The following is a 26,516-nucleotide window of genomic DNA, read 5'->3' as shown; positions in this document are numbered from 1 at the left end:
GTCCCCTGGACTGCAAGGCGATCAAACCGGTCAGTCCTAGAGGAGATCAACCCTGACTGCTTTTTAGAAGGCCAGATCCTGAAGTTGAAACTCAAGTACTTTGGCCACCTAATGAGAAGGAAGGACTCACTGGAGAAGAGCCTAATGCTGGGAAAGATTGAGGGCAATAAAAGAAGGGGACGACAAAATGAGGTGGCTGGATGGAGTCACTGAAGCAGTAGGCGTGAGCTTAAATGGACTCTAGAAGATGGTAGAGGACAGGAAAGCCTGGAGGAACGTTGTCCATGGGGTCCCAATAGGTCGGACATGACATCGCAACTAACAACAACAACAATCCCTTGCATCTGGGTGGAGTCAGGACAACTGAACGGAGCTGAACATTTACTGGCCGGATGCCTTTCCTGCCACCTACACAGAGCTCACAGCAGATAGTTTCTCTTTGCATCCAGAAAGAGAAATATCTGCCACTACCTAGGATCAAACTCATAGCTTCCTGATTGTGCAGCAAGAGTTCCACTTCTAGCCCATTGTATACATTCTGACTGTATATACAATAATACGACCAAACTAATTACACAGTGTCATAGCTAAATACAATATATGGGCACAGTGATCTCTGTCTGAGCTCACCCAGTTGAGTTACAGTACCTGGACAATCTAAACTTCCTAAATCACTGTCATGGTTGTACTGGAACTGCAGCAGCCCATGGAAACTTTTCCATATGGTGAGGCAATATTTTCTCAGGCACACTTTATCCTCTTCAAATATTTACTTATGACAAGTTCAATTTTCCCTACTGAGACTGGATTAAGAGCTTTGAAGTTGGAAGCAGCAAGGTTAAAGGAAGATTATTTTAGGAGCAAATGCAGCTGTAAAATATCATTCATGGAACACATGCAAGCAGGGAAGTTGTATTTTTTGAAGTTTTCTGTCATATCAAAATGTTGACATTTTGACACTGAGAGTTTGCTTTGCCCCCAAAAGAGACCATACGAGTAAGTTAATTTCCATTTGTGTTTCTATCAATGCAATCTGAAGGCACAGGAGCTCTTGTTAAGCTTGGTTTACAGATTTTTTTTAAAAAAGGTTTTCTCTGGGTTAATACAGATAATTTCCCATATGTATAATATCCATATTAAAGAAAAGATGTGGACCCACCTTTTTTATGATATACAGCTTTGGGACAGCTGGAAATGAAATCCAGCTCTTACGCAGCCAAAAATGCAGGGTAAAGCCAACAACATTTTTTCCCTGTTTATACCTAAGCATTAACATTTGCCCACCTTTCAGCAGCTAAGCTATGTGCACACACCTCCTTAGGAAACGGCCATCTTGCAAAATAAATTTTGGCAGAAATCGGTAGACAGCTGAATTGGAACTTGAGAACTCTTATGGGGTATATGGCTTTGCTAAATTAATATTAAGGGAAATAATGATATGGAAACCCTATCCATAAAGACTTCTTTCTATCTAGATGCACCATTTTCTAGTCCCAAATGAAATGGGCTTATTTAAGGTGGACATTATGACACATACTAGCCTTCTCTGACCTTGGGAGTCAAACTGTGTTGGAAGTATTATAAGACCCTCCAGTCCTTTGGACCCCCTATATCAGTGGTGGCGAACCTATGGCACTGGTACCAAAGGTGGCACTCAGAGCCCTCTCTGTCGGCATGTGCACCGTCGACCCAGCCCTGTCTCCCCCCTGTGGCCCTCTCCTCCTCACCAGCAGCCATCCCAGAGGAGAGTTGCCCACCCCGAGCACAGAGCAGCACGGCCAAGGGCATGGCAGCCCCGCAGTGGGGACAAGATTCTGCCCTCGCGCCGTCACTCACAGATGATGCTGCAGGGCATGGGCAGAGGGTGTGGCTGCCATGGCGCTGCTGGGCTGTCATGGAGATCTGCAGTGGGCCATGGAGGCGGTGGGTGGCCATGCAGGTGGATGGGGCACAGAGCGGGGGGATGGACAGGGAGGTGGGGACGGTTTTTGGACACTAAAAGGTTCGCCATCACTGCCCTATATAATTTAGCCCCAGGCTGAGGAAGACTGGCCTCCAAATGAGGCAAAATGGGGAGATCCCCCACCCATCATTCATTCTCCCCCCTTCATCCTTTCTATCTGGAAAAGTCCTTGTTTGGCAGGAAGTAATCAAGGGAGAGCAGAGAACCTGTATGAAAGTTTCTCGAAAAGAACGGCAGTTTAAAATATATCCTGGGGGGGAAAAGCATGAATACATCAAGCCAGAGGGGAAGATTTGAGAACATCTTCCCTAGCAAATTTCAGCACTTCTCACGGGACTCGCTGCCAAATCAATCTAACGTACAATTCAGGAACGGGAAAACGCATATTAATTTCTGGAAAGGTTGTCTTAATTATAGTCGCTAGAGGCGGCTCTCGGGCCAAAAGCTGGAGCAAGGGAGGGGAAGGAAGGGGGACGTCCCTTTCCCTTTTCTCTTTCCCTTTCCCTTTCCCTTTCTCGACAGAGCATTCTGGGCAGACTTTTCCGCAGCGAGCGAGCGAGCGCCGAGGCGCATTCCCTCTGCCAGGAGAAGCCCTTGGAACAGCTCGCCGGACTCCAGGGAGCGCTGTGTCGCCGCCCGCCGAGGGAGGGGAGCCGCAGGAAGAGAAGGCGGTAGCCCACCAGGCGCATCTGGACACGGGAGCCGAGGGCGCAGCCTTGCCTCGGTGCGGCTGATGGGCGCACTCCGGCCAGCAGCCAGCCACAGCCACAGCTCCGGGCTCCAGGTAAACCAAACTTGCCGGCTTCTTTGTGTGTCTGCTTGGCCGCCCGCCGGCGGAGGCAAAGGCACGGCCGCCCGATCTCTCGCGAATCAAATTCCCGCGGGTCGCTTTGGAAGGGTCCCGAGGGTTGACAGTCTCCGAGGAGGAGGAGGGCGGGGGCGCAGACGGGCAGGGAGCGCTAGAGGGCTCGAGGTGGGGGGGGGAAGGGAGGCGGAGGGGGGGGAATGTCCGGGGAATCGGGGCAGAGCAGCTGGCGGGGCTGAAGCAGCGGGGCCCGCGACGCAGCTTAGGGGCGACCTTGGGATAGCGCAGCAGCAGCGCTTCTCCGAAGGTTTTGCACGGGCTCCCTTCCTCTCGGAGGGCACCGGACCTCGGATCCCCCCCGCGGCGGTCTGCTCGCCCGCATGCCCGAGCCGGCTGCCCCCTGCAGGTCAAGGGCGGCCCAAGCCCGAGGCTTCCCCAACTGCAGCTCTAGCGGGCTGGACGTTTCTCTTAACTGGCGGACTGCAGCAGATCTCCCGATCCGGGATATCTAGATCCGGGAGATCTAGAGACGTCTTGCCTCCGATTCCCTCTTTGTTTAGTTCGGAGCCCGCGACTCCGGCTGGAAGTCGTGAGCGCCGAGCAAAACTGCCCCGGGTTTGGCCGCCCGGCGCCTTTCCCTTTCGGCGCTGCGTATTTCGTACGCCTGATGAAGGGGAGAGGCGTAGAAATGGGTCGGCAGCCCCGATTCGGTTCTGTTGTGAAGACCCAGACCCTATCTCGGTTGGGGAACAGTGAAGAAGGGGCTCTGGGAAAGCTAGTCGTTATTGGGTATTTTCCAGAGTTGGATCAGTTGCAAACCATGTTCACCTATTTGACCTCTACGAGGCAATTCTGCCATTTTTTATTTTTGGAAGGATTGGGTTTCTCAAATAGTAGACTGCTAATAAACAGGACCAGTTCTGGGACCTGGGCTCCATCCTGGATAGTAGAGTTTAGGTACAGGACTGCCCGGGATCTCAGTTGAACTCACTAATGATTTACTAACCCTGATTTTTTTGAAAGTCCAAAATCACTTATTTGGACTGAAGAAGGGTTAGGTGCTCCATGGTGATACATGGTGCAGTCAGCTGCCTTTGGGCGCCCTTTGATTCTGGCTACAAATTCAAGGTATTTCGGTTCTCAAACGCGGCCTTTCTCCTCATGGCGTCCTCAAGATGTGTGGGGCATCAACTCCCAGTCCACCTGCGCAAAGACCCTCTCAACATGCTCCTCTTGCCCAGAGAGAAAGTGGGGGCAGGATCCCGTTTTATCAAAGTTCTAGAGAAGTATTCCAAGAGTTTAGACAGAAACATGACTGTCTGTCTGTCTATCTACCATCAATCTTTGCAAGTTTCCCTTTCTTTTAAATTTTGAGCACAGAAAGAAGCATTGTGTGTAAGTGTATTGGGGCTCTGATCACCATTTAGCACTTTCTGTAGTGTTTGGGTTTCGTGTCATTTGGGCGCATAAAGGCGGGGGAAGATGGTGTGTAAAAAAAAAATCTCAAATATTCACGGGGGGGGGAGACTTCTGGGAATTTCACTTCGACAGTAATTGGTGCAATTACTGCATCTAGAGCTGGTTATTAGAACTGTCACAGTAGCTTGCTAACATCTTTTTTAAGCAAAGATTATTCAGGAAAATATTAAACAAAAGGTAGCCTCTGCAATACAAGAGGATAACTCTTGATTGAATGCCTGACTTCTTTTTCTTTTAAAGGGATGTGTAAATGCACATGAAATAGAACAGTGCTTACCTTGGGAGGTGTTTTAGAAAGTAAATTGGGTAGACACCAAGTGAAGGTGCATATATGTGTCACGTATAAGAAGGATGTGTTGTGCATCTCTTCAGTATACAGGTAATCCTTGACTTACAACCATTAATTAAGCCCCAAATGTTCCTAAGTGAGACATTTGTTAAGCGAGTTTTGCCCCATTTTATGACTTTTCTTGCCACAGTTGTTAAGTAAATCACTGCAATCAATAAGTTAGTAACCTGGCTCTGAAGTGAATCGGGCTTCACCATTTGCTTGTTGTAAGGTCGCAAAAGAGATCATGGGATCCCAGAACACTGCAACCCTCATTAATATGAACCAATTGCCAAATATCTAAATTTTGATCATGTGATCATGAAGATGTTGCAGTGGTGGTAAGTGTGAAAAACTTTTTTCATAAGTCACTTTTTTCAGTGCCGTTGCAACTTTGAACAGTCACTAAACGAACCACTGTAAGTCAAGGACCACCTGTATATGCACGTGATGGTATACAATAGCTACCTAGCAGGGCTCATACTAATTGTAGGAAAGACTTAACGTTTATTATTTCTACATCACAAGATCAACAAATGACAATACAACAAGGAGAAAAGAGCTTTACATCTTTATTAGGTTATCTAATATCCAGCCCAACATTTTTCTCTCTTAACGTTTCCCAGCCTTTCGACTAAGCTCAAGGATTGTTAACGAGAGTTGCTGAATAACAAGTAGTCCTCGACTTATGACCACAATTGAACCCAAAATTTCCATTGCTAAGTAAGACGGTTGTTAAGCAAGTTGCGCCTCAGTTTACGACCTTTCTCGACACCGTTTTTAAGGGAATCACTGCAACTATAAGATTAGTAACACGGTTATTAATTGAATCTGGCTTCCCCATTGACTTTGCTTGTCAGAAGGTTGCAGAAGGGGATCACATGATCCCGGGACACTGCAACCATCATAAATATGAGTCAGTTGCCGAGTAATCTGAATTTTGATCACGTGACCATGGAGATGCCACAATGAACGTAATTGTGAAAAATGGTTGTGAGTCACTTTTTTCCGTGCTGTTGTAACTTCAAATGGTCACTAAACGAACTGTTGTAAGTTGAGTACTACCTGTACAGCTTTCAGCATCCCTACAAAGCACGCGCAATACAGTAGTAAGGGATATTCAGAGGTGTAGTTCAGCAACATTCAGAGAACTCTTGAGTTGTCAACAGGATATGATAGCCTGTATTTCTTGGTGCTCTTCGGACTGACATTGCTGGGGTTACTTTACAAATCTCATTTGGTTTTGGACTGCTAGGGTGGGCCTTCCTGGTTGTTCTTTCTGAGGTGACGGAGCAGGTTACCATAGTGAGAATGTACTCTAGAAAGAGTGCAGAGAAGAGCAAGAAAGAGCAGTGATGTAAAAAAGACGCTGAGACTCTAGAAAGAGTACAGAGAAGAGCAACAAAGATGATTAGGGGACTGGAGGCTAAAGCATATAAGGAACGGTTGCTGGAATTGGGTATGTCTAGTTTAATGAAGAGAAGGACAAGGGGAGACATGATAGCAGTGTTCCAATATCTCAGGGGTTGCCACAAAGAAGAAGGAGTCAAGCTATTTTCCAAGGCGCCTGAAGGCAGGACAAGAAGCAACGGATGGAAACTAATCAAGGAGAGAAGCAACCTAGAACTAAGGAGAAACTTCCTGACAGTTAGAACAATTAGCCAATGGAACAACCTGCCCCCAGAAGCGGTGAATGCTCCAACATTGGAAGTTTTTAAGAAGAGACCAGACAGCCATTTGTCCGAAATGGTGTAGGGTTTCCTGCCTGAGCAGGGGGTTGGACTAGATGACCTCCAAGGTCCCTTCCAACTTTATTATTGTTATTATTTCAACCTTGTGTCAGGACAGTTGTAAGTCAAGCACACATGACCAACCTGATTTTATGAAATATTTTACAGTAGTCGTTTAGTGAACACTGCAGTGGTTAAATGAACCCATTGCCCTCAGTGGGCATTTTTTTTTTTTTTTTGCCAGAAATGAAAAATAAATGCTGGTTTCTAGCAAGAGCATCATCAATTGTGTGACTGTGGGACACCACAAACAGCTATAAATGCAGACTGGTTGCCAAGTGGCCAAAATGTGACCATGGGGGGAGGGAATGGTGGGCTGAACTTCAAATATGCCTCATAAATACCTTTTGGGAAGGTTCATCATAATTTCAAATAATTGCTAAGTGAGTGGTCATAAGTCAAGGACTACTGAATTGGTGTTTGTGATTCATGTCTAAAATATGACCTTTAAAAATGCATAAAAACATCACCTCCCCCCCCCCCGAAGGCAGATTGGCTTTGACCCTGCTAAGACATGGCTCTGCCATCATGCTTGATGTACGTCAATGGTGGGGAATTTTTACAATAGCTTTGTTGAGCTTGAAACAAGGATGGATTTGACTACTGATGAGTTATTGATGATTTGATATGCTTGTATATTGGTTTTTAACTTGTTCTTAATGGACTGTTGTTTTAAATGGTTGTGAGCTGCCCAAAACCACCTAGGTGAGATAGGAGGGGTAGGGGGGGCTGTATAAATGTACCATATATGCCGGCGTATAAGACGACTTCCAGAAGCGCTAAACTCAGCACCAAAGATGGGGGTCTTATACGCTGAGTCATCTTATACGCCGGAAATACTGGTAGTTTCCGGCGTATAAGTCGACGTTCTAGGAAGGTGACTCGGCGATAAAGACGGGGGTCGTCTTATACGCCGGGTCGCCTAATACGCCGGCATATACGGTAATTAAAAAAAATGTTCAATAGTACAAATAATAGGAGGCAAGGACGGAGGCATTTAATTCCTCACCCATGGTGCCAAAACACCCTGTAAATAGACTACCTGAAGCGTTTGAAGGTTTACTAAAAACTTTGGTTCCTAAAACGGACCGGCAATTTTTACTGTAAATGCGCCTAAAATAAGCGATTGTTTTTTTTATTGCTGTGCATTTACAGAAAAAAAAAAGATTGCATTTTTCTGCTTTTCTTTCCTTGTTTCTGAAAGCAACTGCTTGGGTAGATTTAAAGAGAAGCTTGTTTGTACAAGTGACTGTAAGAGTATGAAATTATTGAGGGGTAAAGTTGTTTTGGATGACTATTTTCTTAAGAGTTCAGGGGTGGGTGATCTCTAATTCCTAGAAAATAGATTCTCAGGAGAACGAAAGTGAAGCCAGGAAAATATTTAGGTATGATTATTCGCCAAAGAAAAGAATAGCTTCTATTTTGAAGCATTAAGACAAATATTTTCGAGAAATAAAGAAAATGGGGGGGGGGGGAAATCCTTGAAGCATTAGTTTCTTTCTGGCCAACAAATAAAGCTAAAAAAATCTGTACAGGATTTTAGTTTTGTTTCGTTTGCAAACACCCCTAAGAAACAAGAGGATTCTATGTGAGCATCTTCAGCTGGGCTCATTAACAATCATTCAGAAGATGAATTCAAACAGCAGGTCCTTAAGACTGACCTAATTAAATTTACCATCAGTAAGGGACTCAAGGACACAATTATTATGCTAATCCCATTTGCCTTGGAAATTAGCAGCTTCATGGGCAGCGAATTCAATCACTGGAAACGGAAGACACTTATGCCACGGAGGAATTTTTTTTTTTTCCATAAACAAACAAATTGTGCCTCAAGAATGGTAAGGAACATTATAGTCTTTACAGTTAGTCCTTGACTTACAACAGTTCATTTAGTGACCGTTCGAAGTCACCACAGCACTGAAAAAAGGGACTTAACGATTGTTTTTCACACTTATGACCACTGCAGCATCCCCATGGTCACGTGATCAAAATTCAGACATTTGGCCACTGTCTCATATTTATAATGGTGGCGGTGTCCCGGGGTCATGTAATCCTCTTTTGTGACCTTTTGACAAGTGAAGTCAATGGAGAAGCCAGATTCACTTAACAATCCTGTTACTTAACAACTGGAGCAATTCACTCAACAACCGTGGCAAGAAAAGTCGTAAAATCAGACAAAACTCATTTATTTATTTATTTATTTATTTTCATTCATTCATTCATTCATGTACTTTCTTACTTACTTATTTACTTATTACATTTATTGGCTTATTTATTTATTTACTTATTTATTAAATTTATTGGCTGCCCATCTTACCATCAGGTAACTCTGTTTTCTATTTGGTTAACGACGTCTGTGGAGTCACATCTGTAAGAATTAAATTTGGATATCACAGGCCTAAAATGTCCAATGTCTTCACAAAGACAGTTCAGAATCTGAATAATCTGAGTGACAGTAAGTTATTACACAGGGGGTGCGATGGCTAGAGTGGTTAAAGATGTTGAGCTTGTCTGGAAAGCTAATAGCCCAGGTTTGAGACCCGAGAGCCACATGACAGGGTGAGCTCCTGTTACTTGCCGCAGCTCCTGCCCACCTAGAAGTTTGAAAGGATGTAAATGCAAGTAGATAAATAGGTACCACTTCAGTGGGAAGGTAACAGCATTCCATGTGCTTTGGCATATAGTCATGCTGACCACATGACCACGGAAGTGTCTTCAAACAAAGCTGGCTCTCTCGGCTAAGAAATGGAGATGAGCACCATCCCCCTAGAATTGGACCTGACTGGATAGGGGCAACCTTTACTTTCTTAGTTATTACAGAGTAGAGCCAAACGTAGACAATTTTTATGACCTATAAGAGACAAAAGTTATAGATTTTGCATGATAAAGATAAATTATAGTACTTCAGAGTCCATATGTATTTCATAGACAGATCTTCTTCTGGGATTAATCAAGCTAAGTTGACTACTTATGGAATAAATGCTGCTTTGTCAGGCAATTGTGGAACAACTTGTTTTTGTGGTACGTTTTGTTCAGAATTACTTCTTATCCCTCTTTATCAGCATTAGTACTATCTTTGGTAGGGCTGCCCAATCAGGAAGGATAGAAATGTCCTGCCCACTACAGTGATGCCAAGGTGAATGCTTTATATGTATCTCTCTCTCTCTCTCTGTGTGTGTTTTGGTTTCTCCAGGTGCTCAGTTTTCTCTTCCGATCTTCTTATCTCAAATATTTAACACTAGGTGGTATATAAGAAAGTGCACATTGAAAATGTGAGAAGCTCTAACTTGCCTGCAGGGAAAAGTATTCTAATAAGCCAAAATAAATCCATATTTATTTCCATTTAATTGCTGTAGATATCCATAGCTAGATGCTGGATCACAGACAATCCTCTTGTTGACCATAGTGTACACTATTTGGTTTCAGAACACACAAGCACAAAAATGTCATTGACCTTTTAGCAGGCTTTTGTTGTTCTGAATGAAAAAAGTTTCAAATTTGCTATTGGATATGTTTTTTTCTATTTTTAAAAAAGCACCTCTGCAGGTAGTCCTCGACTTATAACTGGTTACTTAGTGATTGTTTGAAGTTACAAAAGACCCCTCCTCCAAAGATACTTGCAACCTGGTTCCAAAGTTCCAATGGCCACTCCCTCCCTATGATCACATGATCACATTTATTCCCTTTTGCAGTGTCCCGCAGTCATGTGGCCACAATTTATGATGTTTTTGTACAAAATCGTTTACTTCCAGTTGTCGGCAAAAAACACAGTGAGCAACAGGTTTGCTTGACAATTGCAAATGACTGTGATGGTTTCTTGAAAATTTCCATGTGTATTTTTTATGGGGTTTTAAAAGTTGTTTTTAGTATACTGTGTTTTTATCCTGTTCACTGTCCAGAGTTCCTTCTGATAGACAAAACAGCTATATAACTTTGTTTCATCTCTCTCTCTCTCTCTCTCTCTCTCTCTCTCCTTCTCTCTCCCTCCCTCTCTCTCTTTTTCTCTCTGTGCACAAACTTATTTATACCCCATCTTTAAGGAAACAAAACAAATTTACTGATGTAAGCACTTTAGTAGTTAGAAAGCCAATTTAGTGTAATGATTAAAGACACCAGACTGGAAACCAGGAGACTGGGAATTCTAGCCCTGCTAGAATTGGGTGACTTTGGGCCAGTCACCTTTTCTCAGCTTCAGGAAGGAGTAACTGGCAAAAAATATCTGAAAATCTTGCCAAGACAACTGCAAAGACTTGTCCAAGCATTTTCCAGCAGTCCACATTAACCCAAAAGAATATGTAATTAGTAAATTAACAATGAACCAACTTGGTGCAGTGGCTAAGGCAGCAGTCTAGAAACCAGAAATCTGTGAATTCTGGTTCTATCTTAGGTACAATGTCATCTTAGTGACTTGGGGCCAGCCACTGACTCTCAGCCCTAGGAAGCAGGCAATAGCAAACCACTTCTGAAAACCTTGCTTCTCTGTTTCAATTTGAAAGCTCAAAACCATTTTACTTTCTTCATTTTCTATTACTTTATCTATTTTGTGGTTCCACCATTTCTTGCTTGCAGGCAAATGGTATTTCTTGCAGCTATTCCAATTCACCATTGTTGCTACTTTGTCATGCCGTTGCTTGTGATTAGTCTGTGCAATCATCTTGCAGTAGCTCACCAGGTGGTCCAGTGTTTCTTCAGCTTCTTTGCAAAGGTGGCATTTGCCATCTGTTACTGTCTTCTCAGTTTTGGCTTTGTATGCATTGATTCTTAAGGCTTGGTCTTGTGTATTATTATGGTTTGCTGCACAGTCAGTCAGATGTTCAGCCTGGATTTGTCATTTTTGTCTGCCTAGCGAATCCTTCCCAAGTCCTTTAGTGGTCCCCAACCTTTTTGAAACAGGGGACTGGTTTCATGGAATACAATTTTTCCATGGGCCGGTGGTGGTGGGAAGGAGGAGCACGAAACCTACATCCCTCGCATGTGCAGTTTACAATAGGGTTCATGCTCCTATGAGAGTCTAATGCCTGATCATCTGAGGTGGAGCTGAGGCGTAGATGCTAGCGCTGGGGAGCAACTGCATATAGAGATGAAGCTTCACTTGCTCCTGCTGCTCACTTCTAGCTGTGTGGCCCTGTGCAGCCCAGTTCCTAACAGGCCTGGAGGTTGGGGATCCCTGATGTATGAGATCCTCCTCTTAATTAGAACTTTGCTTCAGCTATGGCCTTTCCTGGATCAGGAAGCTTTAGAATAATAGAAGCATAGGGCTAGAAGGGATCTTGGAATTTCTAGTCCAATCCCCTGCCAATGGTTGTCCAATTTTTTTCCTGAAAACCTCCAGTCACTCATGTTCTTGCTATCTTGCAGCTGGATTATTGAAATGTCTGGAAAACCATCTGAATTTTCAGCTGGTGTAGTTATGGGTACATAGAGGTTCACCCATGGAACACATTATAGTGAGAGATGCACTAGCTCAGAATTCCCCAACCTTTCACAGTTGGTGGCTCGGAGTGGGGGGGGAGGCAGAAAGAGGGGATGATTTTGTGGGTGGGGCAGGGGCATATGCATGTGCGTGCATGCACACAAGCACCCACAACATTTGCAGCGACACAAATGCAAGTGGAACTGCGAGCGCACTCAATGAGGCTCATGTGAGTGGGGCCTCAGGTTGGGGATCCCTGGACTAGCTGCCAGTTAGCTTCTAGGTACAATTGTTGGTACAAAAGTTATCATCTTGAAGCCCTATGTGTATCAAGACTGTACCTCCCAAGTTGTATCTGCCAGTCTGGTAAAATCTGAGAAAAGGGCTTGCTGAGGACCACATCATTAACTTTAGAGGCCCTTAGCTCAAGCCTTCTCAGTAATGGTTCCTGATCTTTGGAATTCACTTCAGGAGATCCTCTCTACTTCCTCTTCACTACAGTTTTGGAGAGCCATAAAAACCTGGGAAGAACTAATTCCTCATGTTTCCCCCTCTTTATTTTTATATTTAACTTTATGTCTGCTTGCTTGGTTAAAGAAAAATGTATTTCATTTTTTTTCTTTTTAAAATTAGCCCTAATAAACTGCATCAATTGGAGACTTTTCCCACATAGCCTCAATAGCGTTCTTTGGCTGAATGCCTTCTTCTACATTTGGTCTTATCTTGATGGCTTCTGGATGATCTAAAGGGCTCCTTACACCCAGCTGCCTTTTTGTGATATATGTTTAGGCTAGAATAGTAGGACAAGTTGTTTTTAAGAAGTGTTTGCCTGCCTGGTGTGACTCATCATCTCCCAGTTTTCCACTTTGCATTCATAAAGCTGCAGTTAGTTTCCACAATTTGCATTTCCTATATGGCACTTTGCTCCTGGAACATCAAAATGACGTTCAAAGAACTTCTTTTCTATTGTTGGATGGGTCATCTAGCTGTCTTCTATGTACAATGGCTCTGCCTGTTTTGATTTAGAGTCTACCTAACCATGGGTCTACCTAGTACAATTCTAGGTTCTGCCTCTCTATGGTATTGCAAGGTATTGCGCTTCAGGACCTCCCCATGGTATTAAACTTGGTGGCACAGTGGTTAGAGTTGCAGACAAACTTTGCCCACAGCCTGAAGTTCAATCCTGACCAGGCTCAAGGTTGACTCAGCCTTCCATTTTTTCAAGGTCGGTAAAATGAGGACTCAGATTGTTGGGGACAATATACTGCTATTGTAAACTGCCCAAAGAATACTGTAAAGCACTATGGAGCAGTATATAAGTCTATGTGCTACTGCTATTGTTACTGCATATCATTGGTTGTCCTGTCTCTAGCCCACCAATAGCAGTGGAACTGATTGCAACCATTGGGTTTAAACAGTTTTAATAATTGAACCAGATGAGACAGTTTATCATCAAACCCTCTGGTTGACCTAAATAAATCATTAATTCCTCAGTTATTTTTCTAGAAGTGGTGAGAACAATGAATTCAGAGGGCACTTTTGTATATTCCTAACTTTTTGTGAAAGTGTTGCTTTTTGCTTGGCTTTATATAAGCTTTTTACTCAATGATACATGGTAGCACAAATGCTACAAAGCTTTTCTTCTTTCTTTCAGCAACATATAAGACCTCTCAACAGTATGATCTTTCAAGTGTACATTGATGTCCAAATTTTGGGTCCTTTTTTTGTCTTTCTTCCTTTTTTGGCAACATTTATGTTTGCTGTTGAGTTGAATTCAGACAATGAATAAGCTCTACCTTCTTAAACGGCAATCTTTACTTGGCAGAAGAGAGAACATGCAGCTTCCATTCCAACTAATCATGCAGTTAATTGTTATGAAACATGTAGGACACAAGAAAGATCACAAGCACTGAATTCTGGTCACAAATTAATTTAAAATCTATGCAATACTGCTATTTTAAATGAAGCAATTCAGCTATTAAAATGCTGACATCAAAAAAAAGGATTTGGGTAGCTTGATGATAAAATGTATCCATGTTAAATCAAAGGTGAAAATTATCTCTGCTTTTAAAAGAAACGGTCCAGCAGATATCCAATCAAGCCCCTTTTAAAGCAAGTGAAGAGAAAAAAAAAAACAATTACTGAATGAAAGAGAAGAGATTGGCGGTGCTGCCTCTTTTATTTTTCTAATGTAAATTTATTAAGAAAATTGAAAAGGAAGTTTAAAATTAACACAAAGTAATATAAGGGGGAAAAAGAAATCAAGGAGAAAGGTAAAAATGTAAGAAATGAAGAAAGCAAAAGAAAAAATAGAATGGAAAGAAAAAAGACACAAAGAAGTGGCCTTTAATCTTTATAACAGTTGCAGAAATCTGGCTTTCCCTGTTAACTTTGCTTGTCAGAAGCTTCCCAGGACAATGACAAGCCCAGGACAATCCCAGGATGCTGCAATCATGGTAAATAATTGCTAGTTGCCAAGTATCTGAAGTTAAATTATGTAACTGTGGGGATGCTGCAATGGTCATAAGTGTTAGAATTGGTCATAAGACACATTTTGCTGTGCTGTTGTAACTTTGAATGGCCATTAAACAAATGGTTGTGAGTCGAAGACAACCTGTACAGATAAAGATATTTATTGTTATTACCAAAATTCTCCCCAACAATTACAGTTTTAGTTTTTCCCATCTTAACATTTTAAATTCCATGGCTTAACATAGTTATTTTGAAATAACAAAATAAGCATTATTTGGCATAGTGATACCTAGATATCTTATCTTACTCTCAATCTTAAAACCCATTTTGTTCATTGGTTCTGTTTGATAATCTACTTTCATATTTTTGAATTTTTTTGTTGTTCATTTTCAACTTCTGTTTGTTAATGTGTTAATGCACCAAATTTTTAAAAATTGACTATGAATGTTTCAGTTTAAAGGATCTTCCAAAAATGGCACTGTCATCTGCAAAAGACCTTAACATATGAATTTCTTTTTAAATCTTTGATCCCATAATCGTTTCATTTAGTCTTCTAACTCTATTCAGTATTTCAAGAAACAAAACAAACAAAAGGGGAGACAGTGAACATCCCTATCTTTTTTCTTTTTGTATCTCATAGGGTTTTGTTAGATTTCTATTAACAATTATTTGTCCCTTCTATGAAAGATCTGACCCATTTTGCAAAGTTCTTTCCAAAATTCATACTTTCAAAAACCTTGAACTAGAAAGCCCAGTTCAAAGTGCCAAAGGCCATCTCTGCATTTTTTTTAAAAAAACAATGAATCTTGTTTTTCATTATGTTGCTCCAAATATTCCAAAATGTCCAGCACATTGCTAATATTGTCCTTAAAACTGTCTACTAGGTAAAAACCCATACTGATCTTCATGAATAAACTTGCAAAACTATTTTCAGTCTATCTGCTAGAAATATTGTAAAGAACTTGGAATCAATATTCAATAATGGCATCAGCCTATAGCAGTGATGGCGAACCTTTTAGAGACCAAGTGCCCAAACTGCAACCCCAAAACCCACTTTTGCATCGTTGGGTACTGGCTGGGTGTGGCCTATTGGCTGGGTGTGGTTGTGATAGTAACAGTAGACTGGGTGGGACTAAAAAGTTCAATCAATCAATTCCAACTTTGCAAGATTTTTTTTCCCGCAAGAAGTTGAAATTGATTGATTGAACCTTTTTTTTTTTTTGCACATGGCGGCGGAAGCCTAAAATGAAGAGGTTTTATAAAACCCAGCTGAAGGCTAGGACTGGGGCGAGGGCGCGCATGCCCACAGAGAGGGCTCTGAGTGCCGCCTCTGGCACTGTGCCATAGGTTTGCCACCACTGGCCTATAGTGTCCTATGTGTTCCAGGATAATGTTGCAGGATCCAATCTGGGCTGGTCACTGGGATCAGAGATTTAGTTTTCCAAGTTTTAGAACTTGTGCTGGAGCCCATCATCATCTCTCACCAGAATGTGTCACCGAATGTGACTGGCAAGAGAGAAGTTCCCTGAGGATATGCCCCAACACGAGTCCAAAAGCTTGGAAGACTAAACCTCTGGTCCTGGTGACCGAACCAGATTAGATACTGTCTTGTTAAAATAAAATCTTCTCCCTTTTTAGATATTAGTGGTATACTGGCCTTTTTCCAACTCTCTGTCATCTTTCCCGTAAGAAGTAGAGCAGTTTCTTTTATCACTATCTTGTAGCAGATCAGTTGTTTAGTCTTCTTACACTTTATATACATCGGCTAGGTTCATTTTATATTTTGGGATAAGCAATGATGTGATTTTTTAAAGCTTTTTTTTTTTTAGTTACGTGAACTTAAATGTGGTTTATATATTACCACAATGAATACAAATCGTATATTTGTATGTTAAACTGGGGTTAAACAATAGCTTGGTGCAATGTATGAAAGTAAATTACATGCACAGTGGCAATAGAAGTGATTAGAAATAGAATAGTGAGAACTATTAATCAATGGAATAACTTGCCTCCTGGAGTTGTGGGTGCTCCATCACTGGAGGTTTTCAAAAATAGACTACACAACCATTCAGTTGGGATGGTATAAAGCAGAGGTTCCCAACTGGGGGTGCCCCTGGGGGTGTGAGACAATATTCCAGGGGGTGCGAAAACCTGGGTTTAGAAGTTTCAAAGGTATAGTGTATATGCATAATTCATTTTGAGCTTTTGTAAGGGGTGCGAGAATATACCAGAAGCGTTCTAGGGGTGCAGGGTATAGAAAAGATTGTGAACCAGTGGTATAAAGTCTCCTGCCTTGAGCAGGGGGTGGGACCAGAAGTCCTCCAAGGTCTCTTTCAGCCCTTTGATTCTATATTCTATGTACTATATTCTCCAAGCAGCTGTTTTACATAAAAAGTAGAATTACAAAAAAAAAAAAAAAAATCAGAAATCTGAAATTGCTGGGTGGGTAGGGAACCCTCTTATCAGAGGATGTTTTCCATCAAATGTTCTACACATGTAGCAACCAAGTAACCAAGCCACTGTAGGAACATTTTAGCAGTTGGATAATTGTGTTGTTGATAAATGATGTTGCTTTCCATTGCACGTCTTTTTCATCCAATCCACTACAAAGAACACGTTCACTGGATGTGCATATTTCTTATGATTCTTTCACAGTTGCCTGCATTGCACCATCAGTTCAGACCCACCATTCAGTGTGGTCAGACTAGCATTTTGTCCAAGTTTTAAAAACGCAATTCTTGCAGTATTTGGTGTGCAGACTTTCAATGGTGGGTGTTGACCTTCCCTCTGAGCTACATATTATCAAAACTGTAAGCCAGTTTGAGAAAGGCAGACTTGACTGACATCCAAGTTTTTATCCCAGAGAAGTCAATGGGACCTTTGTCATTGACTTCAGTAGGTTAATGATTTACACTTTAGAAAATGCCTCGTATTTGCCAATTGACTGCCAGGACATATTAAAGGATGCAACAAAATGAAAGGGAGAAAGGACTCTGCAAACCTGAACCTTGTTGAAAGGGAAGATTTAATGATTTTTAAAGTTTTATTTTATTTTTTTATAAAACATACCTGAAGCATTTTCCCTCTAAAATCTAAGCAGGAGAGTATCTGCAGGTGAACTAACCTTTGTAAGAAAATCAAACAAGCATTAAATATATAAGAGAAAGTGCCATTTAAGACAAAAGGGATAGTTCCATATATCCATTATTGCTTTCATTGTTAAATGACTCTTTAGTGGTGTACAGATTCAGAATCACTGAAAGCTGAGCCAAATGTTTTGAAGACAATTGAATGTGTATTAAGTAATTCTGAATTAACTGTATTAAAGCTGGATTTGTTTGCATAAATTAGTTCCCAATAATAACACATCTGGTAAGATCCCAAGCAGAAAAAGGAATGATTTGAGATTTAAGGTTGATCTTCTGTTGAATCCCAAGGGGGCTTTTTCAAAAGGCAACTGGATTTTTTGTATTTTTCCTTGAAGACGTTTAGCTTCTCATCCATTCCTGGAATGAGAAGTTAAAGGAGCTTCATGGATGAGAAGTGAAACATCTTCAAGGAAAAACAAAGAAAATCTAGTTGCTTTTGAAAAAGCCCCTTTGGGATCCAACAGATCAACCTAAATCCCAAATCATTCCTTTTTCTCCTTGGGATTTTGCCAGATGTGTTTTTATGTGAAAGTCCGGTTGCCTTATGAAGAAGCACCTTTGGGACAACCATGACCTGGATGACTGAGAATCTCCATAGACATTCTTCTGTTGAAGGTAACTGACAGAGCCAATTCAATTTGAAGATATAATAAATTCTCAAGAGGTCCTTTTTTTAAATAAATAAATAAATAGATGTATTGGCTGAATGGAGCTACAAGCACCCAATTGCTTGTAAAGGCAAGTTCTATTTTCTAAAAAGCCTCTTTTAGAAACTTCCCCCAACTTGTGCTTCCAAATGTGTTGGCACTGTAGTTTCAACACAACAGGAGATACCAGAGCTGGAGAAAATTATCCTATACCGCTCATTTAATGCTTCTTACTATCAGCAATGCCTGTTTCGTCAAATGAAGAGGTCAAAAGTTAACAGAGATCTTAATAAAATGGACATACAGTAGTATGTGAAGAGATACATTAGGCCTGTGGTGGCGAACCTTTGGCATGCGTGCCACAGGTGGCACGCAGAGCCCTCTCTGCGGGCATGCGCACCGTCACCCCAGCCCTAGGCCTTCAGCTGGGTTTTCTAAAACCTTTTCGCTTTAGGCCTCCTTTAGGCCTCCTTCTTGTGGGAAAAAAAAAAGATCTCACAAAGTTGGAATTGATTGATTGAACTTTTTAGTCCCACCCAACGGGCCACACCCACCCAATGGGCCATGCCCACCCGGCATCCAATGATACATAAGTGGGTTTTGGGTTTCAGTTTGGGCACTTGGTCTCTAAAAGGTTTGCAATCACTGTATTAGACAATAGTGGCAAATATCTGTAGCTCAGGTGTAGGATGAGAGTGAAAGTTCATTGTCTGAGCTTGTGGGTTGGTTTCTGAAAGTTTCATTACCAGGCTAGGTAACATCTTCAGCAGAGTTTAGGGGATGTCAGTGGCAGTGTTCTTCTGTTTAGTGTATAAGCCTTCAGGTGTGGGTGTGTCAAGTGAGAGTCTTGTGATGGGACTTGTGATGGGGAGGTTACATCCGCACAGTCAGCCAGAGACAGCAGCTACCCTTAACCAACCCACGCAAGCCCCTTCCCCCCACCAGTAAACCTCCCAATGACCCTGATCTAAATCTCCCCATCACAAGATCCTCACTTGACAAACCCACACCTGAAGCCCTTATAAACAGAAAGGCTGACACTGACACTGACATCCCCTAAACCAGGGTTAGGCAACCTTGGCTCTTTTATGACTCGTGGACTTCAACTCCCAGAATTCCTGAGTCAGCCACGAACCGACCCATGTTCACACATACTGGTGCATCTGTCTTCTCAGAGCCATATAAATACAACTTAGAATTTGACCTTTGATTATATGGAAGTTCCTTTCTGGATGTTTTTCATGGGTATTGCCATATTTTATTTTGACATAATAATAGTAGATACATTTCAGGTATCTTTTTTTTAGAGGTGACCTCTCCAGCATGCCATTACACCATGCAGCAATCGTACGGATGGTTCCTTGAAGATTCATGAATATTTGGGTGTAATTTATTTTTAATGGGGCGTATAGAAAGAGCATCTTTGCCCAAGGAGAAGTAATAATAAAGTCCTCCTTTTAATGCAGCTTAATTTTTTCATTAGATTGTTTTATCCCCCTTCTAACAGACTTTCATGCTGTGCCTGGGATATTTAAGATTTTCCTAGGGCAGATGTTAACTAGAAAAAGAAAAAAAGTGTACTTAATGCAGTGGTTCTCAACCTGTGCGTTGGGACCCCATTTGGGGTCGAACAACCATTTCATGGGGGTCGCCATTTTTTCCCCTTTTCTTTGGCCATGCCCCTGGCACCCAGTGATGTATAAGTGGTTGGGGGTCACCACAACACGGGGAACTATATTATGGAGTCGCGGCATTAGAAAGGTTGAGAACCACTGACTTAACGTATTGCTGCAAAAGATAATTTGTGAAATATGGAACACTCTGTTATCTATTCATTTATAGAAATGTAATTTTTCAATTTGATGAAATGAACATGGATTTGGGCAAACTCTGGGAGACAGTGATGGACAGGCGTGCTATGGTCCATGGGGCTGCATGGATTCTGACATGACTTAGTGACTAAACAGCAGAAACAAGTTTTTTAATGACAGCTCAGTTTCCAAAATTAGAGAAGAGCCTGATGAGTCTGTGGCAGTAGAAAACCAGAAGGAATCTGGAAGCACCTGTTGCAATTTACCAATTTTATTAAAAGCCATACACTTTTGAGCTTCTCATATAGAATAGAAACAATAGCAACAACAATAACAACAGAGTTGGGAGGGACCTTAGAGGTCTTCTAGTCCAACCCCCTGCTCAGGCAGGAAACCCTATACCCATGATGGCGAACCTTTTAGAGGGGCGGGACCAAAAACTGGTCCCGACCCTGCTCCACCCCCTGCCCTGCCCCCACTCTGCCCCAAACCCACCTGCCCGCAGGGCCACTCACCGCCTCCAGGGCCCACCACAGATCGCCGAGCAGCGCAATGGTGGCCACACCCTCTCCCCATGCCCCACAGCATCAACTGTGCACGATAGGGTGTGAGGGCAGAGACTTATCTATGCTCTCTGGCTGCCATGTCCTTGACTGCACTGCTCTGTGTGGGCCATGCTTGGGGGCAACTCTCCTCCAGGGAGCTGCTGGTGAGGAGGGGGTTACAGGGGGAGGCAAGGCTGGGACAACGGCACATGTACCCACAGAGAGGGCTCCAAGTGCCGCCTCTGGCACCTGTGCCATAGGTTTGCCACCACTGCCCTGTACCATTTTAGAAAAATGGTTGTCCAATCTCTTCTTAAAAACTTCCAGTATTGGAGCACCCACAACTTCAAAGAACGAAAGAAAGGGAAGAGCATTCGTAATGCAGGAAAACAAATAAAACACCTTTTTACAACTTGCAGAATCCATGGCTTTAAGGGAGTTATAAAATCAAAAATGGAACTAGAAATAATGTTCTGTCTTCCAAAACCAACTGAAATCTGAGCTATTCAAGATTAACTGTATGTTGATACCAGATATTGTTTGGGGCCTGAATATACTGTATAGTTTATTATTTATTATGACGTTATTGTTCTTGCCTATGAACTGCTGAGAATACATTTATGATTGCAGTGAGATATCAATCCAATTACCATACCACACCATTAACATAACATAAAGATATTCCATGATGAAAAAGAGTTGCCTGTGAATCTCTTGATCTAAGACCACTCCTAAGGATTTTCTTCATATTTCTAATTTCCTGGCAGCATAATTATAGCTCCTGGGTCCCCAGTGTAGCTGTTCTGAATATTAATGTGCCCATCCAGATTTATGCCTTACATGGTTTTCTTTTAATTGTGTAGATTTAAGCAAACAAATTGAAAAATAAAGCAGCAGCCTCAAAGACTTGCTTTAAGCATTGGTTTCTTTAGGGGTGGTCCTTGATATATGACTTCAACTGAGCCTAAAATTTCATTGCTAAGCAAAGCAGTTGTTAAGTTTTTATCCCTTTGAACTATATTCTTTTTTTGACACAGTTGTTAAGTGAATCATTGCAATTCTTAAATGAATTATGCAGTTGTTAAGTGAATCTGGCTTCCCCACGGACTTTACTTACCGGAAGCTGTCTGGGAAGGTTACGAATGGTGACCACATGATCCCGGGACAGTGCAACTGTCATAAATACATGCCAGTTGTCAAGTGGTCCAGTTTTGATCATGTAACCATAGGGATGCTGCAAGGGTCATAAGTGTGAAAATCGATCATAAGTCTCCTTTTTCAGTGTCGTTATAACTTCAAGTGCTTGGAGTGCAGGAGTGGGTGATTTTTTCCGGTGGATGCTTTAAATAGGAAATGTTAGATTACACATAGAAAGGAGGGGTAATGATGTATGTGCAATGAAGATGTGAAATGTTTCAGCAGTCGGTTTAATGGTTGATGTGCATCCGACAAGCAATAGAGATATTTCTTCATCTGTCTCCTGGCGAGAATTTGTTGAATAAGTATTTGATTCCTTAATGGGTTTGGTGTGCCTGGACCACCTCAAGTGCAGAATATAGTTACAAAACTCAGTTTAGAAAATAAAGCATTTGAGCTGCTGCTTTTTCTAATGTTTCTGTTTATAAACTTATTCACAATAGGAGATTGGAAGGACCTTTACATACATTGGTTACATCAATGTTAGACATATAATTGAACCATGTTTAACCGGTTCAGTTGTCCTTTATGGAATTCAGCTCTCTATATCTGTATGTGGGTGTCAGGAAAGAAAGAGAAATTTTGAAGCTGCTCACAATCTGCTGTTCACCTGTTGAGTCTTGCCACCAAGCACAGGGGCCAGAAGTCATCGAGAAAGATGTTGGGGATATACCCATGACAGTCACATGACTTTACATGATTGTGGTTGCACAGTTGTAGAGTGACGGTGCTTGGGCAGTGACAACTTTGCTAAATTTCAGTCGCATGGGAGTAATGGTTCCTGGATTTTGAGTGCACTCTGTAAATTAACTTATTTGCAAACCATAGTGTGCAAATTCCCACAAAAAGACTAGTACAGTGTAGTGTAGTATAGTAATAATATGTCATATTATATATCATATATCATATACCATATATTATATATAAACTTAGAATACTGTTTTTATATTTTGAAAGGTTGTGTCTGGAGGAAAGACAGACTATAAATCTAAAAATAATATATAATTGTATAATTTAATGTATAATTACTGCTTATTTACCACATAAGAATATTAGATTATTAAAAATAAACCAGAATAAATGTACCCAATTCAGGATATTCACTTTGGCTACACACCTCCAGATGCTTATACTGGAATATAAAGCCTGTTGGAACAATCTGATTTAAGACTCAGGAATGTGTTTAGAATTAAAGCAATGTTTCACAAAATAAAACAGTTTCTTTGTATGGAAGTTTATTAGGTGAGGCAAAAAGCTCTTTTAGGAAGCAGCCTTGTCTTGCCTTATTCTCTCCCTCAATATTTTAATGTGTGTGGTCCTTTGTATGATTAACTCTTTTTTTAAAAAAAAATCAGTTTTGAGTAAGGAACATACATCTATATGATTTATTGGAGGTTTTGAAGCTTAAAGATTGTTTTCTACTGAGGATTTAATTAACATATCTGGTGTCAATGGGAGGCCTCTGTTCTTTATTTCCTCAGTCAGGATCCTTAGCAATGTTGCTCTGCACATTTCTGAACCTGAATTATTCTTGCACCTTTCCAGGTTAGCTTACTGCAAGTTGTATTTACTTTTCAAACAAGGTCATTAGCCAGCTGACCCACTCCTTAGTTCCTGAAAAAAAAAAAACATGATTTGCCAGTATACCAATTCTGAGAACTTCTTCGAAAGGAAAGCTGGCCCGGTTTTCTTTCCTTGGCAGCTAAGAGTCTGTGAAGGTAACTGGGCAAGGTGCTTGTCTTAATTGCTAAGCTTTAAGTTCGGTCATTAAATACTAAATGGAATGCTTGCAATGACAGCTGAAAATGATAGGCTGGATCAGAAAGCAGTTGCTGTCGCTCTAATGAGTTCGGATTAATTTTTCATCCCATTGGAAAGGACTTATCATGGTTTGCTTCTGGTTGGACAAGTAGTTTTCTCCTTAGAGCCTATTTTAAGCATTGCTTAGTCTACCTGCGTTTCTTAATTCTTGCAGTCCTTTTATTCAGAAGATATAAGTTCCACTGAATTAAGTGCTCGGTTGCTTCTGATTCTTTGTGACTCAGTGGATAATGTTTTGCTCAGATTGTATCTCGGTTCTGCTTATTAGGGTTTTTGTAAGTTTAAAGTTGACTCTTTGGTGATGGTATCTGGCTCCTTGCTTTTTGTCAGCCTCTTTCTAGATGGCTTTCCATTTTACCAAATACCAGCATTTTCTTCTGTGACTGATGGGGATTATTGTTAAGTAAAACGGAATTGTAACCTTAGTCACTGAAGTGAGCTTAACTGAAATTAATCCTTCATATTATATCCGCCTATTCTGATTTGGAACAATAGGGGTGGAAGGGGACATTTCACAATAAGTGAACAAATCCTCATTGAGTGCATAAATCTAAATTAAAGCCTCCCTGACAGGGCGCTAAGCAGCCTCTCTTGACGCTATCTAGCAAAAGGTATCCCCACTGACCCTGGTAATTGATTTCACTATTGAACTGCTTTTATAGTTAGCATTGGGCTGGGGAAAATGGAACTTAACATTCAACTTGTCTGGAAATCATCACATTAGAAAAAGCTGTTCTAGGTACATTAGGGCATACGTGTTTGAGAATAAGATTCTTTACATATTATATGAATAGACATTGACAGGATTTTGCTATAAGTTAACATGGTTTTAAAATGGCTGGATGATCCTCATGACAGTATATTTATTGTGAGATTCAAGTTTCTTGCACTTTGGAATCAGTACAAATATAAGTGCAAGATTAGAGGTTTCAAAGTTGTTGCTTCATCTTTACAAGTAAAAAAGCTAGAAGATTTTTTTTAAAAAACTTGGCTTGAATTTTTTCCATTTAATAACATAATTTTGCAGGCTTATTACTTTATTTTCTGTTATGTTTTCATTTATTGTAATTATACCCATTCATACAGATTCATCCATTAGGATAGGATAGGAAGTCGCTCGTATTGAGGCAATTTGGCTTAAAGTTTAAATTACGTAAATTTCTCTGTACTATTCTCTGCACAGAAATTCTTTTTAATAATACCATTTCTGGTTTCCAGTAGCATAATCAAAAAGTTTTCTTAGAAAACAAAACATGAAAGTTTAGATATGTACATTGAATTCCCAGGGCAGCTGTAATTTAATTTGGGCACATATAAGATGAAGGGATTGGCATCAGAGATGGAGTCTTAAAATTACCAGATTTTGAAAAAGAACTAGGAAAGAGAACAGCAATGGAGATGTTCTGGCTGCTGAAGATTAATTACTGGCTTTAGTAAAGAGCAATGATAAGTGGTAACCCTGAAATGGATTGGACAGTATTACACAGCTGAATCTTTCTATTTGTTCTTGGGATCGTGAAGTGGAGAAGAACATGATCTGGAGAAGCATGTGAAAGTGAAAAAAAAGACACATTGTGAGAGAAAATCTCTTCACAGATGATCCCTCAGGAATGAAAGATTATGGAAAATTAAAAGTGTTAGAAGCCAGAGCAAAGCCATGATCCAATTTGGCTGACAGAGGGAATTAAACCTCTTCTTGATTCTAAACGGTAATATTTAGAAACACAGAGTACATTTGGGTTAAACTACAAGTATGCCTTGCCAGAAAATATATACACTCTTTAGTGAAATAAAGGCCATCCATTTACATGCATTTTCTCTGCTTCTTATCAGTAGCTAAGAGAAGGCAGGAGCACCCCTGTATGGTTTGTACAGTTGTAAATAACCTTGCTGTGGAAGGTGATTAGAAGTGAAATTAGAAACTGTTTAATAAAAGGGAGGAACAGTCTGAAATGTTATTTTGCACTGGACTTTCTATCAAATTCTGTGACCCTACAGGAAACCTCAGTCCCAATGCAGAACAAAAGAAAATTACATTATCCTGAGGTAGATTTACTGTATATCTTCACTATTTCCTAGAACCCAGCACTTAATTTTAAGGGCCATTATACTGCACATTGAAAGAAATTCTTTCAAGTTATCTCTGTGTATTTCTAAACTGTGTGGTAATCTGTGCAGATTACCTTTAACACTGGTAGTAAATTTAGCCTTTTCAAAAGCATCACAAGAAAAAAGTGTTCACATAAAGTCTAGATTCCTTTTTCTATTGTGTTCTTGGTATATTCAACAATTAAACCACTGATTGAGGTTACCCAGAAGAATGATCTCTATCCCAAAAGCAGGAAATGTATGATCTGGGCTGACAACAATTTTTTTCTGCATACCTTTGCACAAATAGGCACATTAAATATTACATTCCTGACATTTTAAGCCTGTATAACCATTAGGAATTGGAATAAGGATGTATTATTTATTTCTATGACTGTATACTTTTCAACATTGAGACTTTGAGTTTGTTAAGCATAAATAGTACTATCTCTAATTGAAATTTTTGTATCTGCTATACACACAAACACACAAATGTATGTCATATAGAAATGGAAGACTAGACAACTGTAACTGAGACAATGGCGTCAAGAAAATATTATACAAAGTGACAAAGACAATCACTTGTAAACTGTTGCCAAGAATAGATGTGTTCACAAAATTCCCAGGATTCAAAGTTGAGTTGAAGGTGAATTTACATATAACTATTTAAACTAGGAAAACAATATGTAAATTGCAAGCCATCCTACTATGAGCAACATGTCTTATATAATACAGTGAGAACTAGAATTAGATGGGGCCATTTAAACTATTGACTCCACTTCTCTGCTAAGTGCAAGGACCCAAATTCAAGCATCTCCAACAGGGAGCTATCTGGTCACTTCTTCAATGCACTCAAGAAAGATATCTATACCTTTCTTGATAATCTGCACTTACTGTTAGAAAGGTTTTTTTTATAACATTGAAGATGAATCTGATTTCCTAGAATGTGAATCCATAATATGGCGATGTGGAATGATAGAAAACAGGTCCTGACCTTCTTCTGCATGA

At 40.8% G+C, this 26,516-nt stretch overlaps 1 protein-coding gene across 6 annotated transcripts in view; it reads left to right on the top strand.

Moving 5' to 3' along the window:
• Window positions 1-2,468: 2,468 nt before the first annotated feature.
• Window positions 2,469-26,516, top strand: part of KANK4 (KN motif and ankyrin repeat domains 4) — a 57,045-nt gene continuing 32,997 nt past the window's right edge. For 2 of the 6 annotated variants that reach the window (XM_039339056.1, XM_039339053.1), the window contains exon 1: window positions 2,469-2,747. The gene's annotated coding sequence lies outside the window, so the exon portion shown is untranslated. Of the gene's footprint in view, window positions 2,748-23,242; window positions 23,331-26,516 lie in introns of those variants that run through there. The other 4 variants (XM_039339057.1, XM_039339054.1, XM_039339059.1 and 1 more) reach the window with 3 other exon arrangements.

The sequence above is a fragment of the Crotalus tigris genome, unplaced genomic scaffold (assembly GCF_016545835.1).
Source record: "Crotalus tigris isolate CLP2741 ecotype Arizona unplaced genomic scaffold, ASM1654583v1 scf7180000017729.2337069, whole genome shotgun sequence".
In the NCBI taxonomy this organism is placed as follows: Eukaryota; Metazoa; Chordata; class Lepidosauria; order Squamata; family Viperidae; genus Crotalus; species Crotalus tigris.
Note: the sequence above shows the minus strand (reverse complement) of the source record. Positions and strands in the feature narration are given on the sequence as shown.